General features: G+C 39.1%; 1 protein-coding gene and 1 pseudogene across 4 annotated transcripts in view; both read right to left on the reverse strand.

The window, feature by feature from the left end:
* The window catches only part of Arhgap24 (Rho GTPase activating protein 24), a 464868-nt gene that overhangs the window by 147372 nt on the left and 296293 nt on the right, over nt 1-21203 (reverse strand). The window contains exon 1 of one of the 4 annotated variants that reach the window (XM_023712962.1): nt 4073-4376. The exons of the other annotated variants lie outside the window; for them this stretch is intronic. The gene's annotated coding sequence lies outside the window, so the exon portion shown is untranslated. Of the gene's footprint in view, nt 1-4072; nt 4377-21203 lie in introns of those variants that run through there. 4 annotated transcript variants of the gene reach the window in all.
* LOC105741904 lies at nt 7452-7929 on the reverse strand (annotated as a pseudogene).

The raw sequence follows: 21203 nt of genomic DNA on the forward strand, positions 1-21203 counted from the left end.
TTTTTGTATTTTAGTAAGGGTCTCCAGGGTCTCACTATGTAGATCAGACTTGTAGTGATCTACCTGTGTTCAGCCTCCCAAGAGCCTAGATTACAGGCATGCACCACCACACCCAGCTTCAATCACTAGCGTGCCCTGGGGGTGGGGCCCACACAGCAAGCTGGAGATTAAACCTCCAACCCCTGTGCCTGTCTAACCAGGCACTTTAATCCACTGAGCTATTTGGCAGGCGGACAAACTATTTTTCAATGGCAATTATCTGATCTGTTGCCCTTATCATAACTGAAGAATAATAATCCCTACATTTGAAAACATAGTTTCTATGTTAGTTTTGAATGAGAGATACTCTCTTATAATGAAAAAATAATTCCACCCAAGCCTCTGACACCTTATGATGAATTACTTCAAATGAAACCTTCTTTCACTACAGTTTATTTTATACTTTATCATCAAAACACCCAAAGCATGCTGAAATTTAAAATGTGTCAGTGAAAAAAGCATCTGAAGACTTTCATTGATTTTAAAATCTGAGAGCAAGTTCTTGGAAACTCCCTTCAGGTCCAATATGCCTACTGTACGAAACACTGCAATGATTTCCTATGGATGGCACCTTGCCTATTAGATGTATTTGGAAGTTGAAATTAGATTGTCCTAATGATAGTTTGAATTCCATATTAGTCAGAATTTGATGGTTATTACAGTGCACAAAGTTTGCATTTAATAGATTATTAGAATTTTAAAAAGTTACTTGGGACCAGAGGTGGCTATTTTTAAAGACTTTCATAGTAGAAATAATTTAAGTGTTTTTTAAAAATAGAAATTGTATTGATTATGACACAGGATAAGTATTCCTAGTCCCCACATCCAAATTCTGAAATGTTATAAAATCTGAAAGGATTGGCGTGTTGACCTGACATGGACAACTCTGCATCTGACCTCAGGTGACAAATCAAAGTTACAATTCAGGTATACAAAGAATACCACATAACATTACCTTCAGCCAATCTGTGTACAGTGCCAAGGAAACATAAAAGAATCTCATGTTTAGATCTGAATCCCACACCAAAATATCTCATTACATAAAAGCAAACATTCCAAAATCAAAAAAGAAATCAAGTTTTCAATATGTCTAGTCTCAAGGATTTTGAATGTGACTGTTGGATGTTGCATTTGCGAAAATCACTCTGGTAGTCTCCTCCATGCTCAATAAGGATGGTGGAGATCATACATGGATCCATCTTTGTCTAGCAACCAGACTCTGCCCTGCCATTTTCTTAGTAGATGCAATGGGTTCAAGATAACTGAAGCAAACCACATGAGCAGACTGTACAAACCTGCCTAGAGTGGATTACCTTTCAGCATCCACTCCTACTCCTGCCTGATGACAGGACACTGTGCTTTGGAGAGACACCTACCCAAGGAACAGAAACTCCATATACTCTGCCTTCATGTTTCTTTTCTCCAGGGAAGGCCTATTTCATGAAATCTAAAAATCATAACTAAAAGTTGTGAACATTCATTACACTGTCTGAATTTACATTTCTTTGGAAAGAGTCAACATAATAGAACCCAGTGGCTAAAGTGATAGAAATGGGGACAGTATTTTAAGGCACTTTCAGAGTCTACCAACCATATTCCACCTCAGATTACCAAAAATCTGTGAAAATACAACTAAGTCAGTATGTGGAAAAAAGTTATGTGAGTTTCAACCCTAGGAAACATTGTCTGCATGGGAGCCATGTTCCTCCTTTCTCTTCAGTGACTATCCTATTTTCCACTCAGACAGTAGGCCGTAATCGCTTCACCAGGTAGACTCCTGGGGCATAAATCATAACCACTCTGTTGTCTGAAGTGAAGAAACACAGTGTAGGTTAAAGCAGGGAAGGTGCAATAAAGGACCTGAAGGACTTACTAAATTTAAAATGTTGAATAAAATTATAAAACTAAAAGAAGGAAGAGAGGGAACAAAGACACATGTTAAGAAGTTAAAGTATTGTAAAAAATTAAAGATACCTGTCTAGCATACAAATAAAGGTTAATATTTTCCTTTAACTAGGGAAACTCAGCTGCAGAGAAGTCAATGTGTTTGAACAGACTGCCATGTGCTTCTAGGTCACCACTGATAATCTCTAAACCTCCTAACCCTCTTTGCATGTCTAAGTAAGCTAGTTATCTAAAGAATAAACCTGGGCTACTATTTAGAGCTTTTTGTGGCTGTTTGCATTGGGCATGGTTCACTGAGTGGGTGACTTTCTGGTTTTTTTTCAGGGGACAAGACCACGGAAACACAGGGACCACATCTGAACACATTGTGGACCAGAATCACCATGGAGACATGGCTACTCTTGCGTTTATAAAATAGTGACCATCTTCCTGGACACCTCTGTCATGGTAATAAAGTCATGCTATGTATTTCTAAAATAGTGACCGGATTTCAGATTGTGACAGCAGAAGGGCCAAGGGAGTCTAGGTTGCAATATGGAAGTAGCAGCCAGCAGACCTTGGTACACTTCAGGTGCCACATACATGAAACAAAACTTGTGTCGCTCTGAGCCCTGATAGGAAGCATGCCATGTCAGCCAGGTGCGCTGCACTCTGCAGTCCACAGTGTTCTCACACACTCTGAGAGCACGTGGCTGGGGGAACGGTGTCCCAAGACCCCGGCAGTTTGCATGTTCATAGTAACAGATGACACTCTAGGTCAGACTAGTAGAATTTTTGTTTCAAATTGCCACAATTCAAAAGTAGGATAGCTGATACTGGTTTTGTTAGCCATTCAGTCACTTCCAGTAATTTTAATGTTCATTGTATGTTTTGTATGTTAATAAAATTTATAAATATTCAACATCCAACAACATGCGGAACAATCAGAGGTACTGGTTTTCTTTTACTTTCACTAATCAGAAAGCAACAGAATTCAATTTAATTAAGACTGACAAGTATGTTCCACAGGTTGACAGCATGTTGTATTAAGAATTTTTGCTCTTGGCCTCATTTTTGCTGACTCTGAGTTTCCCTAAGTGTGCTATTGTTCTTTCATTAGTCATAAAATTCAGAGAGTTGGAGTACTTTCCAATGTCCCCTTAATTACTCTTCATTTCCATGTCCTCTTTTTGTTCTTTTTAAGACTTAATTAGCTTTTATTTTTCTTGTCCTCTCCATGCAATATCAAATTCCTATGCTTCTGTCTTTTCTAGAGTTTATGTTTTGTGGGAACTCTTCTATAGATTTAGCTATATGAGAAAGCACTTCCCATAAGTATTTTTTTTAGATTTGCCTGCATAGTTAACATACAGAACAGCTGCAGATTGTGGCCCCTTTGCTTATCCTGAGCTGCTTTTGATCCATACTGTATGTGCTCACGTGTCACACCCAGGGTCAAAAGAACACAGCGGCTCTTTTGTCTTATGCACACACAATGCGATTACGTAACTTAAATATGATTTACAAAAGCTCTGTTTATGACAATAAGTATCAGTACATCACAAGATAGCAAGGATTTAGTGTTCTTTTGTTTCTCAAATAGTTGTTTTAAAATCATACACACACACACACACACACACACACACACACCAACAGAGAGACTTTCATCTTGACAAGCAAATTCTCAGAAAACCCGGAATCACTGATCAGACCCCACGGCATCCGACTCCCTCGGAAGTCTCCACAACTCACATGTGGTTGAAGCACAGAATACACCCCAGCAAGTATTCAAAACAAGTAGCAATCTGGATCATGACTGAGGCAGCTTTCACATGCCCTCCAGTCAGCCTGGAATTCTGTATGTGAGCAGCTATATCAGCTGGCAGCAGCAGGAATGAAAGAATCCCAGAGACCACACAGTCAAGATCGAGTTTCAGTGTGGAAGGACAGCTGTAAGCCCAATATGTTGTCACCGTTCGGGCTCCGTGGAGTGCTGAAGGGATGGTGACAGAAAACTAGGGCACACAGGAAACCACACCTCGTTTCGGTCTTGAATTTATGGTGACACCCACATCCCCACACATCCCACACAGCAGCAGTACCCAGCAACCCATCTGCAGGTTAAGGAAGTAGCCCGGCTGGCTCTCACCTTGCACAAACACACACTCCAGTGGTCAGTGACAAACGCCGGCAGGAGACGAGCAGCTGCTCCGTGCTGAGCGGCTCAGAGTGCACTTGGGGCAGGCTGCAGTCCCACTCCGGGCTTGCTCTGCAGTTTCTCCCATGACTCCATCACCCAGGAATGGAAACCACCGCTCTCCCCAGCACAGTGGCGTCCAGCCCCCTGGCCCAGGTGCACTCGCTGAGCCCCGCAAGGTCACCCCAAGGTGAGCACCAGCAAGAGGAATGTGTGGGGAAGAGGAGGAACTGCCAGGAAAAGACCCTAAACTCCAGACAACTTGCATTGCAAGAGAATCTGAGCTCTATAAATCAGAGCTGGGACAATAGGAGGTCAAGGAGGCAGTGAGTCTCAGAATCTCAGATGGCCAAGAGCCAATCGGCTAGCTCGATCATTTTTGAAGCAAAAAATCTCTGTCTCTTTCTGCCTGTCTGTCTCTATGTTTCTGCCCTGTTCCCCTCCTTTATCTATCATCTTCTTTTACACACACACACACACACACACACACACACACACACACACAGACTTCAGCATTTCTAAACTATGTGACCAGGCATTTTCTCAAACCAAAAAAAGTTTTTGCTTACATATTTCAGATTAAAAGACTTCAAGGGGTGGACCAGCGAGATGGCTCAGTAGAATAAGTGCTTCCCTGGCAAGTGTAAGGGCCTGAGTTCAATCCCAGGTTCCCGGAAAAAAAAAAAAAAAAGACTTCAAGGGGGATCTTATGATGTATTGGTGAAACTGAAGTAAATTTTTAAGGGTGAAACATTTCCTGGTTCTTAAACCATCTCCTATTAAATATTGGGCTTGGTGTCCATACAAGAATTATGTCAACATCTCCCATATTAAAAAAAAATAGTGGAGGTGTAATTGTTTCAGAGATGACTGACAGAGTCAATTAAAAGTTCTCATAAAAATTCCTATCATCTTTTTCAAGATTGATCTCAGTTGTGCATTATTAGTTTGGGCTTTTTTTTTTTTTTTTAGAGCTGGGGATTGAACTCAGGTCCTTGTGCTTGCCAGGGAAGCGCTTATTCCACTGAGCTGTCTCCCAGGCCCCCAGTTTGGGATTTTTGAGAAGACAAGATTAGTGTAGCACACAGTCACTCTGTGTGTACACACTAGGCACAGATACAAATATGTGTATAAGTGTGTCCCTGGAAAGTGTCTCTCACCTTTCTAGGAGGTTGTTATTCTTCTGAAAAGTGAAGAAAGAACCATTTATTTATAAATTTTTTTTCCTTAGTTGTTTGTTTTCATACAACTAAATAAATATTTACTAATTGGTAGCCTCTTTCTTTTCATCTCCTTCTCCATCAATGAGTGGTCACAAGCAACTTATTTTACCTCATACACATCAATTTTGTAGCCGACAGAAAGGATTTGGTGGTAGCACCTGCTTCACCTGTTTCCTGGGCTGGGCATTGTGATGATCCAATAAGTAACGTGTGAGACAGATTCTGTGTCCACCTGCGAGGTGGAGAAAATGTGCTTTCCTCACTGGGATTGCCCTGGTCAGTGGTTGGAGGAACCCAAGAATCTTTTCTGTACTTAAGGAGGACTCTAGGCTGCTCAGGAGAGGGTGTGTGTCAAGTGGGCTATAAATAGGGTTTTGGATCTTACTGAACTGCTGTCCTCTTTGTGGCAGGTGGATGGCAGCCGCCACATGGCTGAGTCAGTTAATTCTGAGCAACACAAGCTCTGTCTAGCTTGCAGAAGAACCAAATAGTTGAGATTCTGATAGAAAAAGCTCATGTGCATGACTGGCTTCACTGTTACCTTGGTGTCCTAGTAAATGCCTGTGTTCTGGGGAGTGCAGGGTGAAGGGTTAACGAAGGGGAAAGGTTAGAGATGGAAGGCCAAGTTCACTGCTGAGTTAGTTACCTCAGCAGCACATACCTCTGGGCACTCATGCCAATGTTCCTAACTATTGATGCATTATTTAGATGTGTGGCTGTGGGAGGGAAAGAACAGGAAAGGGCGACAGGTGGAGACCAGGAAGAGAGCTGACAGAGTGACCACACATGTGTGTCCTAGGAGACACACAGAGCGGACAGCTTGAGGAATATTATCTCAGTTAATTCTCATAATTACCCTGTTATTCTCATTTTAGAGATGCTAATAATTAGCCAGTCCACTATTAACTAGTGAGTTATAACCCAGGTCTGCATGGTCTAGTGTCCTACATTCTGGGTAAAATAGTTAACTTACGACCTTCTCAGAAAGAAAAAGGAAGCGATGTTTGTATTTTATGTAGTGGAGATAGGAAAGCCAAGAATGTAAATTACTAAGAAAACTTCTTATAAGTATTTACCAGTCAAGTTACCTTTTTTTTTTTTTTAAGGAGGAGAAAAAAAAGCAATAAGAATGATGCATATAGGCAAGTTAACATTTATAAGAAGAGTTTAGAGATTATTAGAAAAATATTTTTTAGTTTTCTAAGCAATGAACATATTGGAAGTTATAGGTCAGAGAGGAATTTTGCTTATTATGTAACAATACTTCTTTTAAAAATTTGGGTAGTGCCTCACCTCAGAGAAGCAAGCTCACAAGTCCTTATGGTAGGATGTTACTCTGCTTTTTGAAATAAAACCAGTATATTATTTCATTTTAATTTGCTTAAATGATCAGACCTTGAGGGAACACCCCAAAAGAAAACAAGGCAATCTTTTAACCTTAAGTAGAAGCAGAAGACATTTTGCAACTGCAGTTTAGAGTACAGGACTGGAATCATACTGTTTTACTCTGCTATGTTTGAGAATACTAATAAAGTAAAAGGTTATTTCTACCAATTCTATTTGAAAACTGGAAGTAGAGTCTGAACTGCAACTCATTCTAGGATGTGATTCTGTTCTCCCCTTTGAGTATTCCTGAAGGAGAACTGTGGCAGCTGTCCCTCCAGTCAGCGATCCCTCTCATGCCCACTCCTCCAGGCAGGGTATGTTGCTTCTGTTCTCCAGCCCATTTCCGGATGGGCACAGTCTCTTCTGAGGATGCCCCTGTCTGACTACACCTTGCGTCTGCTTTTAAAATTTCCATCTGGGAAACATACAACCAAAAATCTGTCATAACTGGGCTCCTCATTCACCCTCAATAGAGCCTTGGGAAACTAAATTTGAAGTCTTAAAAATTACATTTTAGGTTTAGTTTTTTGTTTTTTTACTAAAAACAAGCAATATCTTATACTATCTGGGCCATAAAGAAAGGTAATACATAAAAGTAAATAGAGGAGGACTTAAATGCACTTTTAATCTCAATTTTTGCAAGTTAAATTCTGATATAAATGTGCACCCACGATTCTCATTGATGCCTAGCTTACTACAGTGTCCACTTTTTTTTTTAATTTTTAATGATAGAAACAAAAACACCTAAAACCAGAGATTCTAAAGAACCACTTGTTCTTGCCTGTCTTGTATCTCTATTCAAATTTGACCTTTGCCTCCTGCCAGGCCTTGCAATTGAGAGCTGGGTCTCTGCACACCTGCTTGCGGACCACCTTCTTGTCCAGGGAGATGTCCACAGAGTTCCTTGAGGGCATGAGGTGGTTTTAGTTATAAACCTTCACAAAGGACTTGATCTTCGACTTCTTGGCGATTTTCTTCTTGCCCATGGCGGCTGTCACTTCGCGGGGACAGCGGTCAATCCTGGCCACCAGGCCATGGCTGTAGGGGCGGTTGGAGGTGCCATTGTCGATGTTCTTCATGATGACGGCTTTGCGTGCACAAAAGTCCAGCAAATACCAGCAGCACTTTCCCTGGTTTCATGAACTTGCCCATTGCGACAGCACAGAGCCAGAGTTACAGCAGAAGTGGCCTCATTTTTAACTAAAAATTTTTTCGAAAAAATTTAATACAGTAAGTAGCCCTTGATGATCTAGAAACATATGGCAAAGTGAAAAAGTTAATTTTTCATCCTAAATCCATTTTATTTAGACTAAAAGATGAGAAAACAATCATAGTTGAGATAATTTTAAAAAGTGGAAACTATTCCAATGATCTTTCAACAAAATAATGTCTGCTTTGAAAGCTTTCAATTATTTCGTAATTGGGCAATGCTAAAAATGGATACATTTTTGGCACTTTCATCAAATTAGTCGACTGCCCGATGATGAGTTCTGTTTTTATACACAACAGCTAGTAACTGACTACATATAATTACCACAGCAGAAAATAATTACCCATTGCTTCTACCCTTTCTTGGCATTAGAATTTTGATTGTTTTCTCCTAGACTCTGAGATGCTGATTTCAAAATCATAGCTTAAAAAGAAACTTGTGTTGAAATTTAAAAAAGCAGGGAGAAGAAAGACTTCAGAACACTGGGTAGCACTGGCATCACGGGAAGTAGAAATGGAGAGAGCCTGGTTTTTAGTTTGGTTCTTGCTACCTTCTAGTGGCGGCATTTGTGCGACACACTCTGGAATCCTTCAAATCTTTCCTCTTGCAGTACAACTGGGGTCGGGATGAACAGGGTGGAGGTGTTCCTACTGTGCACACCAATAGGAAACTGTGTTTGCCTGGCACTTCTTTTTCTCCTGCTTTCCCCCTTCAACTGAGCTCCTCTAAAAAAAATTTTGTTTTGACCTTAGGAGCAGCATCACAGGATGATATCTATCAGCCAGGAAGAAAAAAAAAAAAACAAAAAAAAAAAACCAAAACCACCATTGTTAAACACTGCATATTATTTAAGTAAAAGTTGAAAATAATGTGAAATGTGCACACTGTTAGTATTTTAACCCTTGTCTGTGGATGTTTCAAGGCAATCTGTGAAATTTTTTAACCTGGTGCTGTCTAGGAAATACAATGCCCTTGGCCTTAGGACAGGCCCAGTGGACTCATTTCGGAAGCTGGCAGTCATTTGGTGCATCCACATTAGCCAGCCAGGCGGCTGAGCAGCGCGGCTGCACTGCTGTCCACCTCGAGAGTGCCTGGCTGGAGGGAACCAGGGCCCTCCGTGGCCCAGCATCTTAGAGAGGCCCCGCCAGCACCACCAGCCCAGGGCCAGGGCAGGCCTTGTTCCACCATAACAACAGAAAGCTTCTAGGCCAACAGATCATAAGAAGAGATTCACCAGTAGGCAAAAGCCAATAGAACGAAGTGATGAGCATCCACTGTCTTCTGTACTTTAAAATACGATTTTGATACTTTTTCTAGGTGCAACTCTAGGGGTGTGTGTGTGTGTGTGTGTGTGTGTGTTTGTGTGTATGCAAGGTCTCACTACACAGCCTAGACTCTTAGTGATCCTCCTGTTTTCTGTCTTCCTAGCGCTGGGATTACAGGCGTGCACCACCACTCCTGGGCTCCATCGCCGGCAGAGCCAGGGATCAAACCCCAGCCCCTGCACTTACCAAACAGGCACTTAGTCTGCGGAGCTATACCGCTGGCCCTAAGATATATCTTAATGTTTTTTTTTCCCCATCATAAGGTGTGAAGACCCACCATCATGGTCCTTTTTTTTAAAGAAAAAGTAACAAAAATGTGAAAAAGTATTTTTTTTTTAAAAAACCTGAATATTATACCTTTACAGAGGAACACAAGAGAAGGAATTCAGGGTTTTGAATCTATTTAAGATGTACAATCAGGATCATTGGACATATTTGAGATCTTTTTAAAAATATAGCCCAGCACGCACGTAACAGCCTATGCCCAGTGGTTACAGACTGGGCTTCTGTCTCCCAGTCCACTTCAGAAAGCCAAAACCACTAGGGTCATAGTGCTCCTTTCTCCTGCCAAGGGGAATCGTGAAGGTAAATCCTCAACATGTCAGTGTCACTATCCACAGTTCTTCAAGTCGTATACATACAAGCATATGGCACAATCAGGACAGAAATTGGAGGACTATGGCAGGGTTTTATCAAGATATTTTAATTATATATATCTTACATCAGTGTATGTATATATGCATGTGACATATATCATTGAATAAAATGTATTAGAAAATAGAGGATGTAGTGTGATCAGAATTTCATCATTAATATTTAGTAGTATAGAAAATTGGAAAACTATGCTTTACAGTGTTAATATTTTTGACCTCTTCACAATGAGATTACACCAATTTTGTTTTCTTTTTAAAATTTCTGGGCATTTTATCCAAATTTGTGGGTTGCCTTTTCACTTTGCTGGTAATTTCCTTCGACATGAAAAAACTTCTCAGTAAGAGCAGGTCCCAGTTGTTAATTCTTTCAACTGTTTCCTGTGTGATTTGATTTCTGTTCATGAAGTCTTTGCCTACCCCTATGTCTTCAAGAGTTCCTCCTACTTTCTTTTCCAGGAGATTTAGTGTCTCTGCTTTATTTTTTAGATCTTTAATCCATTTTGACTTTAGTTTAGTGCATGGTGATAGACCTGGGTCAAGTTTGAGTTTTCGGCATGTAGAGAGCCAGTTTTTCCAGCACCATTTGTTAAAGAGGCTATCAGCTTCTGGGCTGGCCAACAGATCAGGGAGTTAAAGCTCCTGCAAGCAGGCACAGGGGCCGGGGGTTCAATCCCTGGGCCTGCTGTGATGGTCCCATCCCTGGGGCACACTGAGACCATGATTAAGACTGGGAGTGGTGGCACATGCCTGTAATCCCAGCACTTGGGAGGATGTAAACAAGAGAATCACTATGACTATTTTTTCTTGTCTCTTGTTTTCATTTATTACCTTTTTTTTAAAAAAAACAAACATTTACTTGAGAGACAGTATGGCAGTAATTGGTATTCTGACAAAACTAAACAAAAAAGGGGAATAAAAATGAACAACCATTTTGAATCTGTATATTCAAAATAGTTAGAATAGATATAAAACTGCATTCTCTTAATTCAGTGAATAGAGAGATTTATTCTAATAGTGTTTGTGGACAGGATATCATGTCTGCATCTTGCACAATGAATAACCACTAAGACAACAATATGCAATGTATTAACTATTGAAACTGTGCTAGTAATTGGTTTTGAAACTGTATCATTGCTATTTGTTTCTCAATAAAATTATTTTTTAAAAAAGAGAGAATCTCTATGAGTCTGATCTAGTAGTGAGACCTTGAACACCCTGTAGACCTTTCCCTAAAATACAGAAAAAAATTGTACTTCATGATCATTATGTCAGTGTAGTTTAAAAAAAAAAAAAAAAAAGAAAGAGGAAAGAAAAACCACGTGCTTGAGCTAGGCATAGTGTTTTATATCTGTAATCCCAGCACTAAGGAGGCTGAGGGGGGGATTGCCACAAGGTTGAGGCCAGCCTGAGCTACATAGTGAGTTCAAGGTCAGCCTGGACTAGACAGTGAGAACATGCCTCAAAACAACAGCAAAGAGGGGTTGGAGAGATAGCTCAGTTGAATAAGTGCTTGCCTGGCAAGCACAAGGGCCTGAGTTCAATCCCTCACTCTGAGAAAGGAAAAAAAATTAAAGAGAAAGAAAGAAAGATTCTGTTCATATTCATATTTGGGGATCATTTTTGAAAACTTATTTCTTATTTCTTTTTCTTTTTCTTTTTTTTTCAAAAGTACTTTATGGTGAGATTTGCCCCATCCCCATTCCAATATTAAGGCATTTTCCCTCCCCAGACTCACACAGAAAAGCTTAAATAGACTCCATCCTGGTCCTTGGGCTGCTCCTTCCCCTCCCATTGATATCTGGGGGCAGGACTGGAGGAGGCTGTAACAGCCTTTTTCCCTGTGGTGTAGGCACTGGTGAGGGCGGCAGAAACAGTGGTGAACTTGGGAGCACCAGTGAGCTACAATGGAAACCTTCAGTCTTTGGACATGTTACCAATGTGATTCTATTCACAGTAAAATATTCATGAGAACCTACAAACAAAAATATAGATGCTATAGTATTGTAACACAAGGAAAAAATAGAGCAGTTTGAGTTTCACTGAATTTTAGGCAATAAAAAAGTAATCTAGGGAAAATAATGGGGATGTGTATAAACATAAATTCCAATGCAAAGAGAGTGGATATAGCACAAATACAAATGGCAGGATACGCACTTAGAAAAACATAACAGTGTGAACAAGAAATGGTGCAGTAACACTGTATATATGACAAGTCAGCCTACTGTCTTCAAAGAAATGTTGCTGCTTTAGCACATATTGTAGGGAGACCTTCTCTGCGACAGCAACACAGCTTGCAGGGGGCTAAGCAGGGCACATGCGGAGTGACGCAGGTGCTGTGGAACCCTCCTTGCACATTGATGTGTGTTCTATGTATCATCTTGACCTAACCAGGAGCCATCAGAGGACTTAAGATTACAAAAATAAAGAAACATCTCCCTGTTAATTAAATATAAGAATCATATACCCATGTACATGTATGTGTAGCGTGGAAACTGAAGTCTGGAACACAAGGGCCTGGAGACCAGTCAGAATATTTGGACTCAAGTCTGATGTTTGCTCACCTGCTGTCGTGAGTTAGTTTATTGAAATCACATTTGAAAGACTGGAAAAGTGGCGAGACCAAATCCACATGAAAGGAGCATTTTATTGTTGAACAGTAAAGCCACAGCCATAGATTCCCTTTTTGAAGGGAAATAAATTTTGCTGTCACATGTATGTGGAGAACAGACTTTGCTAGCTGAGCCATAATTCAGAAGAAGGAGATCAGTACTTTCAACAGGATCAACACACATGAAATTGAGGATTCAGTGTATTTTTCTGACATTATTGAGTTTCAGGTTCAAAAATAAAACCCAATAATATTTTAAAAACAATGCTATCTGATAAAGATAAGCTGTCTTAAGAGAAACAGACAATATTTTGTTTAGTATATAGCTAAATAAATGTATGTGTTTGCATTATTTGCAGGCTCTAATTCACATAAAGTTATGCAGAGAAGCAGGGTAAAGTTTGAATACATTTAAAATTTATTTTTACCGAATAAGCTAACATATTTTCACTAAATTTCATCCGGATTGATAAAATATTAGAAAACTTGTAACTTACACATTCATAGAACATTTAAAATATGCCTTACGGATTATTTATTCATTATCAAGAAGAAAAAAGACAATACTTATGTGTTAGTTTAATCTACTCAATGGAAAAACATCACATTATGCCAGCTGTCTGAAGAAAGTTAGTAGTTTCTCATGGGGTCAAGTTTCTATTTACATTGAAAGATTTTAATGTTTTTTTTTTTTTAAATCGCCTCATCACCTATATAGGCTGTGTACTTTTCTCTGTTCATACACTCTTGCATTTGTATATGCATATACATGTAAAGTCTTTAGCCACATGTAAATTGTCATGCAATTATGGTCATATATCATAGAGAAGCTTTTTATTTACCATTTTGCTTAGAGCACTTTCTATACATTTTTCTTATATCTATAATCTTCAAACAAAATAGTACAGAACATTTTATAAGTTGTAAATCAGATGAAATTGTTATATTTGTAGAATTATTTTTGAATTAATATAATACAACCTGTTGATATGTTTCCTTATTTGTAGCACAACTTTGTTTACAGTTGCTTTGAAATTATCTTACTCAGCTAAGACCTTTTCTACTTTTCAGTGGATCTTTCTTCCAAAGTATCTCTTTAGAACAAATTCATAGAGAAAAAGATCACTGGGTCAAAAATCTGTTCTTACTAAGAACATTGTAGGTAGAAAAAAAATAATTTTAAAGCATCGATCAGTGTGATGAAGCATGAACATACAAGCATGAAGTTTTATAGTTAATTGCTATAGACTCTGTTGAACAGTTTAATTAATCTGTATACCAATTTCCTTGGTACTATTGATCTAAGAATGAGCAAATTTAGGATATAGGCTTATTTTTTGTCTCCTGAACAGGGATTAGGCTTTAGCCCAACAAAGCATTTAAACAAAATTGGATGCTGATGATCTCATAAAGGTCAACTTCATTTCATTCTGGTGATAAGGTCTAAATGACTGGTCATACACTCTCATTGCTTACCAACAGGAAAGAATCCATTGTGGTCTATTTGATAAATCCCATAAAAGTTAATAATAAAAGAGAAGAGTTATTATTTATATGTTTTACTTAATATGCTTTAAATCCCCTATTCACTGTGAAGATATGTTTATGATGTTTCAGTTTTATGTTTCAGAGTTTTAATAATTATTTTTAAACTGTTGTTTCAACACTTGTTGCCCAATCCATTTGCATACTTTCCACATTATTCAAAGTACAAAACACGGAGTATATTTTAATAGTGAAGACAAGCTTGTAGTCACATGTAAGTTAGTTCTTAAAGTGAACTTATTTCAACAATGTTAACTGTGCTCTTTGGAGGATTTATGTTTAAATACAAGGCAGAATTTGAGTTGTAAAAATCTATTATAAAGCATATAGCACAAAAATAAAAGTACTAGTTTCCTTGGAGATATAAACATATGTATGCAAACATTTTCAATTCAGTAGAAATTTGTACCCATATACATTTTTTCTTACAGTTGTCTTCTCCCCTACTGAGCAATCTGGGGCAAATCCCTTCTTTCTCTGTTAGTTTCCTTTAACTGTAAGATGACATCTAACCAAAGAGAGGATGTGGAGATGACACATCTACTGACGCGGTGAGCATGTGTCATTGTACAATAGTCGGCACTAAATTGTATGAATTTAGGATTGCATTGGGATTTTATAGTGAAGTCCATCATTTTACTGCCAGGCACATCTAAGCAATATTTCAAAATAAAGCATATAACCACGGACTTACACCAGAGTTTGTCTGTAAAGTGAATGATAAATAGAAGACCAATGCATAAAATTAGAAATATAAGCATTTTATACAGCTTTTGCAGCTTACTTTTCAAACTGATGAAATGATAGTTCACAAAAACTACCTTCCTGCACAAGACATTTCCCAGAGAGAGGGAGGGCAGTGAATAGCAAATCACATGTTCTAATGAGGGCCATTGAGTATTCTTGTGAGAGAAAAGAAAACTAGGACTGAATAAGCGGACACAAGCAAGAGTAAAGGCAACAAACATGGGCGCCGAGAGCAGCAATTCATCAGTGTCGTGAGCTGGCTAAACAGAAGAAAACAAGATTTCACTCCGGAGGAGGATGACGAGGAGTGAGGAAAACAGCTAAAAGGGAAGACCTGTTTCTGTTCAGAGCAAAGATGTATTATTCACTAGAATCAGTTTTCCTTTTCTCTGAGTATCGTGGTGAGTGAATATGTCCCAAGGACAGGGACGCATTCAGAGGTACCAACGGACACCGATTGAGCCTTATGTTTCAAGAAGCAGTCCTCCCCTGCTGTGCTCTTCAACATTTCCTGCCTGATTTACAAGCCCCCAGTTAGGCTGAAATGCACAAGAGAATGGGGACAATTTATATGCCATCAAAAGTTTACGCTTTGGTTTACTTTTCTTTAGAAAGAAATCCGTAATTATGGAGCAATGACTTAGACGTATATAATTATTTTCATTCCACCATAAAGAAAATAAGACTTAAGAAAATCCAGTATCTCTCTATTTTGATATCAGTATCATCCAGTAGTACAAAGTACTGTCTAAAATAGGCAAAGGGCGTTGATTTTAATGGTTAGGATGGTGGGAAGACTTTAAGATTTTATGAAAACAGGGCAATAGCCAACTGGGACATATCCTATCATACACTCAGTATTTAGTAAAATCCAAAACTTAATAGTGGATATCTCAGATACAGTCATTGCATTGGCATGACTATCTTACTTTATTTGATGTGAAACTATAAATCCTAATAACATGAATTATTCTAAAAATCTGCAACTTTTCTTCTATTATATATCAAATCAATCATTTTCACACACTTTCTAATATCCTTTTCTAATCACGACTTAGCACTTTCTTCTTAAGGATGCCAATGAACACAGAACACTGGGGAACCACATGCAGATAAAGAAATGTGGCTTTATGGTGGAATCTACCCAGATACACTGTGAAGATCCAGTAGCATGAAGGGGTGCAGAGGTGTGAGTTGGTGCCCCAGTTCCATGCCAAGTCTCCCTGGGCTGGCAGCTCCTCCATCTTAGCTAGGCTCCTGTGTTGGCCCTGTCCTCTGCAATCAGTTTTCCTCTTCTCATCAGTGCTCTGAACATCATGGTGAGTGGCAGCCGAAGGAGAGGGATGCATTCAAACATACCAACAGACACTTCATTGAGCCTTTCTGGTACTAAAAAACAATCCTTCCCTTCCCCGAGCTTCCTGGTTGAACTCACATCTAGGATTAGGAAGAATGGAAAAATACTTGCCAAAGGATCCGGGAGACTAAAATTTTCTATAATGCAAGAATTTGAATTACAGTACTCCCTTGCTATTTTGTAGTTCAATTTTGTGGATTAACTGTTTCACAGGTTTTCAAAAAAATATTAGTCTAAATTAGTTATTAGGGATTTTTTGGTTTACTGTAGGATTTTGTAGTACTGTACAGTATACATGTGTTGTTGAAGTTTCATAGGTTTATGAGCTTAGAAAATGGTTAAGAACATCAGAAGTGTTTTTAAAAGTGTAGGAAAGGTTTATAAGAGTGTGGGAAGGGTTTCTAAAAACTTAAAACATATATGAATATATATATATATCATCACTACTCACAGATTTTCACTTGTTACAGGGGTGTCTGGAATATAACCTCCACGATAAAGTGAAGGACCACTGTACAATCAGAGCATCTTATACAATTCAACCTCTGAGATCAAACCTTTTAAACTTATAGTAGTTCCACACTACTGATCATACCAAGTAGTACTTAGTGAAAAAACTTCTTGAGTAATAAAATTGTAAACTCTGTACATTAGATAAGCTACTAGTGGCCACAGAGTTAGAATCTTTTATTACTGAGTTAGTTATCCCATCACACTGGAAGAGAAATCTTCCAAACCTCCCATGAATACTGAAAAGTTTGCATAGGTGTTCTACTGCATGAACCTTCAGGATCATTCATTAAAAATAAAACTACTATCTTGATTACTCGTCATTCATTGCTGGGACAAATACCTGACTCTCAGAATTAAGGCAGAAGTTTACTTAGCTCACAGTTAGTGGAGGTTTCAGTCCGTACTCAGCTGGCTCGAAGGCAGAGTGAGTGGCACATGGCAGAGAGCAACCATTCATGGCGGTGGGTGAAAAGCAAGAGCAAAGAGGGGTGGCAGCTCTGGCAGCTAGCTGGCCCCTCTCCCCTCATTACACTGTAATGCAGGTTACCCAGCCCAGGGCCAGGGTGTAGTACTCACACCTGCAATTCTAGCATTGGATCAGGAATCAATCACAAACTCCAGAAGCCACCCCATGGCTGCATGAGGACTTGGGGAAACAACTTGACACAAACCATAATAACTACCATGTAAATGTGGGAGGTATCATGGACACATACTGTCTTCTTTATATTAATAATTTAATAACAGGTAATTACTTGTGACAATACATCACTTTTCTAGAAACATTTGTTATGATAATTTTATAGCTCTACAAATAAAAGAGAAATGACACCATAGAAACTTTTTTTTTTTATTGTGGTGAGAGAAAGAGGCACTGATGTTGAGTCAGCTTACGGTAAAGCTGTTAAATATAGTTATTAAAACTATTTATTACATTTGGAAAATAGAGCATCAACAGAATAGATGAAGCAATAAAAGTTTGAGTATGAAAGATCTTTTGTGTGCATGTGTTGGAAAGACAAAGTGGAAGCCCAGCAAAGAAGAAACTGAATCACAGAACAGCTGAACTCTCAGCCCGCTGAAAGGGAGGAAACGCAAGTAGCTGTGCAGGGTATCTAGCCTGAGAGTCTCTGGGCTAAAAGCACACTGATGTGCTCTCTGCATTTTGCTTTACCTATTATCAAGAACAATCTGGAGCACAGTCTTACTGTCACAGCCTTGCACGGCAACAGCATTTCTAAAAATATTGGTGCTGCTGCTTCACATGTGAAGGTGTGGGATCATATAAGGTTGAAGGCATTTCTCAGAGTCATGCGTCTACTCTGTGCTGAAAATTAGAGATAAAGAAAACATTGTTTAACAAAGTCAGTAATTTATTTTTATGGAGTGAAAGGTTAAAATCTGTCGAAAGACAACTTTACTAACATTTATCATTTCTTGGTTTTGGTTATGTTTCAGGGCTTTAAATACATTTTTATTATCTTTGCAATACCCTGCTTAGAAAATGCCTGTTTATTGTGTGATTTTATAAGATGTTTCAAAGGAAAGAAAATGAGCCTCAAAATTTTAAGTGACCCCTTCAGATTTCAGGTGAGGCGGGTGGTACACAGGACTTGATACTAAAGATCATATGGTTTCAAATATCTTTAGGGGATCCTGGTTTTATTCCTAGACTAGATAAAATATAGGGAAACAAAAGAAAGAGAAATCCCTTAAGAAGTCACACATATTCCCTGCCCTTAGTGTTTTTGACATCTGATCTCCCATACACACCCACCCAACCCCACACCCACCCATACACACCTAAAACTTCAATACCCTACCTACTACTATTCACAGCTCCTCTGATTTGGAAAGCCCAATCCCAGTCAGTCCTCTAAGCTTTTATCTTGTATCTTCCTTGCCCCATAACAATGTGCCAGGAGCCAGAAACCTCACAAAACAACAAAGAGGGTTAGAACTAAGTACAGAAGGCTGAGGAGAAGGGTCAATGAAATGTGATTAAAGACCTAAAGAGAATACTGGGGACGTGTGACATTCAACAGAAAAGCAGGGAAACACAAGGACAAATCTCAATAACTGTGTGTGACAAGTGTCACTCAGGGTTCTCTTCAAAGCATTTGAACAAGTAGCATGCAATGAGTATGAGAATTGTTCCAATCATTTTGACTAACAGAAGCCATAGCACTGGCCAAACTCACTGGAGCTTCAGACTCCACCCTTTAAGGAAATGTCAACACAGGAAGTGAAACTTGGGTCCATGGCTGTGATCTTGAGACCAAGTATCAGAGCTCTCAATGGAAATCACCCCAATGTCCTCATGAGATAAAAATGTGTCCATAAAAATCCAACATCAAGGTGACATTGATTTTTTTTTAATCTAGTGGAAGTGTGCCATTGGAGTTTATCCTCAGGAGCACAAAGATGAATTTTGAATATCAACAAAATATTAGAGTAGAGGCAACGTGCATTAAAAAATACCTAAGAATTGAGCAGTTTCTCACCCACTGTCAGGACAATGCTGCATGTCACACTTCACTCTGAGGATAAACTTTCTGTCAAATAAAAGCACTGCAGTGAGTACTAGCCACTTTTGTCATTGCATCTGACTGTGTGACTTCTGTTTTTTTTTCTCCAAAGTCAAAATAATCACAGTAGCTAAACATGTTCAATTGATTCAGAACATCAAGATGGCCATGATACCACAACTAAAGACACTCACAAAGGGGCACTTCCAGAACTGCTTCAGAAGGTGGCAAGAACAATGAGACAAGTGCTTCAAAGTGAGGGCTTTAATGGTTATGTGTCTCTTACTGTAATAATTTTTAAAATTTGAACATTTGTTATATTTCTGGTTAACACTTTGTATGACTGAAAAGGCCAAGTAGGTGCTAAACATGTTAAATAAGCTTTTTTTTTCTTTTTTTTTTTGGCAGGGTCTACAGGGTCTACAGGGTCTCACTGTGTATATCAGACTCCTTGTGATTCTCCTGTTTACAGCCTCCCAAATGCTGGTATTACAGGCACGTACCACCATACCCAGTCTCAATTGCTGTCTCAGCGTGCCACATGGGTAGGACAAGCACAGGTTAAATAAGCTTTGCCATATAAATATATTTAGTTGCCTTACATTTTATAAGTGAGTAGGCCTTCAATAGAAAGTGATATTGTATTATCTTACATAGAATTTGTATTTAATGAATCACACAATACATTCATTTTCTTACTCTGTTATTCACACCTTAACATGAATCTATATACACTTGGCTATGTTTCTTTTCTTAACTTGATGGAATATTTTCTTTTTTAGCACAGTTCAAGTGGAATGTTTACTTGCCTTTTCATTTCAGCTCCTTTTAGCTCCTGATATAGAAATCCCCAAGCTGTTAATAATGTTAATAATGGGGCTAGATTTATGCCAATATTTAAAATGATGACTAGAGATACTGTCTTTGATTCTGTTTTGTACTTATATTAATAGAATGTCCTCCCACTCTAAATCTGCAGACTCAAAGGGTATAGGTCATGCTTTTCCTACCCATGCTGTTAGCTACTTACCTTGAACCTCACGACATGGGTGCGTGAATGATTCTGCAATGACCTTGTGTCTCAGTTTCCTCCATCCAGCACGTACAGGTTAAAGGACATGAGAACAGTCCATGTTCAGCTGGTGCCAAGGCAAAACCACATGGTAGAGCAGAACAGCAGAGGAACCCTGCTCATGTCATGGCAGCCAGGAAGCAGGCAGAGAAGTGAGAAGCCGGGGAGAGGAGAGAGGTCGCCTTTCTGGGTTATGTTCTCAGATACCTGCCTCCACAGGTCCCATTCCCAACAGCATGGATGTTTCCGACAATAAACCCACAAAGATACCTTGCAGCCATGATCCAGTTACCGCCTACCAAAGCCCTGCTCTGAGTGCACAGCGTCTTCAAGGCATTTTATATCTAAGCTGTACTACCCCATACATGACACAGTCTGCAAGTTCGTCCTCCACAAAGAGCTTATGTGCATGCATTAATTTTCCTAATCATCTACCTTCTCTCATGAAAGACAAAGTTTGTTTTTCACTTAGTTGTTATTTGTTTTGGGTCTTTTCCTTTCTTAATCAAAGCAGAAAATTACTACCTCATGGACATTTAGATTACAGAACGAGAGTAAAACCTATCATTCAAAAATCTTAAAGCAAGATGGAGAGAATGTGCGAGATCAGGAACAACTTTTTCAACTTCTAGACTCAGTTCATACAGGCACTGCTAACCTGCAAATGCAGGCTGGAGAAGTCAGCAAGAACATTTCTCCTGGTCCCAGTTCCTGTGGAAGGCTTCTAGGAATTCAGCACTAGGAAGAGGGGCAGAAGGACACAGGACAGAGATAGTCATTTCCTTTCAGCACCTGTAAATCCATCCCTCGGAGCACCCTTTTTCAGATAGCCTAAGAAATTTTTCCTGACTTTAAGAAACTCAAGCAAAATAATTTTTCATGTGGCAACTGGAGAGAATAAGATGTGAAGGATAAA

This window comes from Octodon degus, unplaced genomic scaffold, assembly GCF_000260255.1.
Source record: "Octodon degus isolate 3935 unplaced genomic scaffold, OctDeg1.0 scaffold00028, whole genome shotgun sequence".
Lineage (NCBI taxonomy): Eukaryota > Metazoa > Chordata > Mammalia > Rodentia > Octodontidae > Octodon > Octodon degus.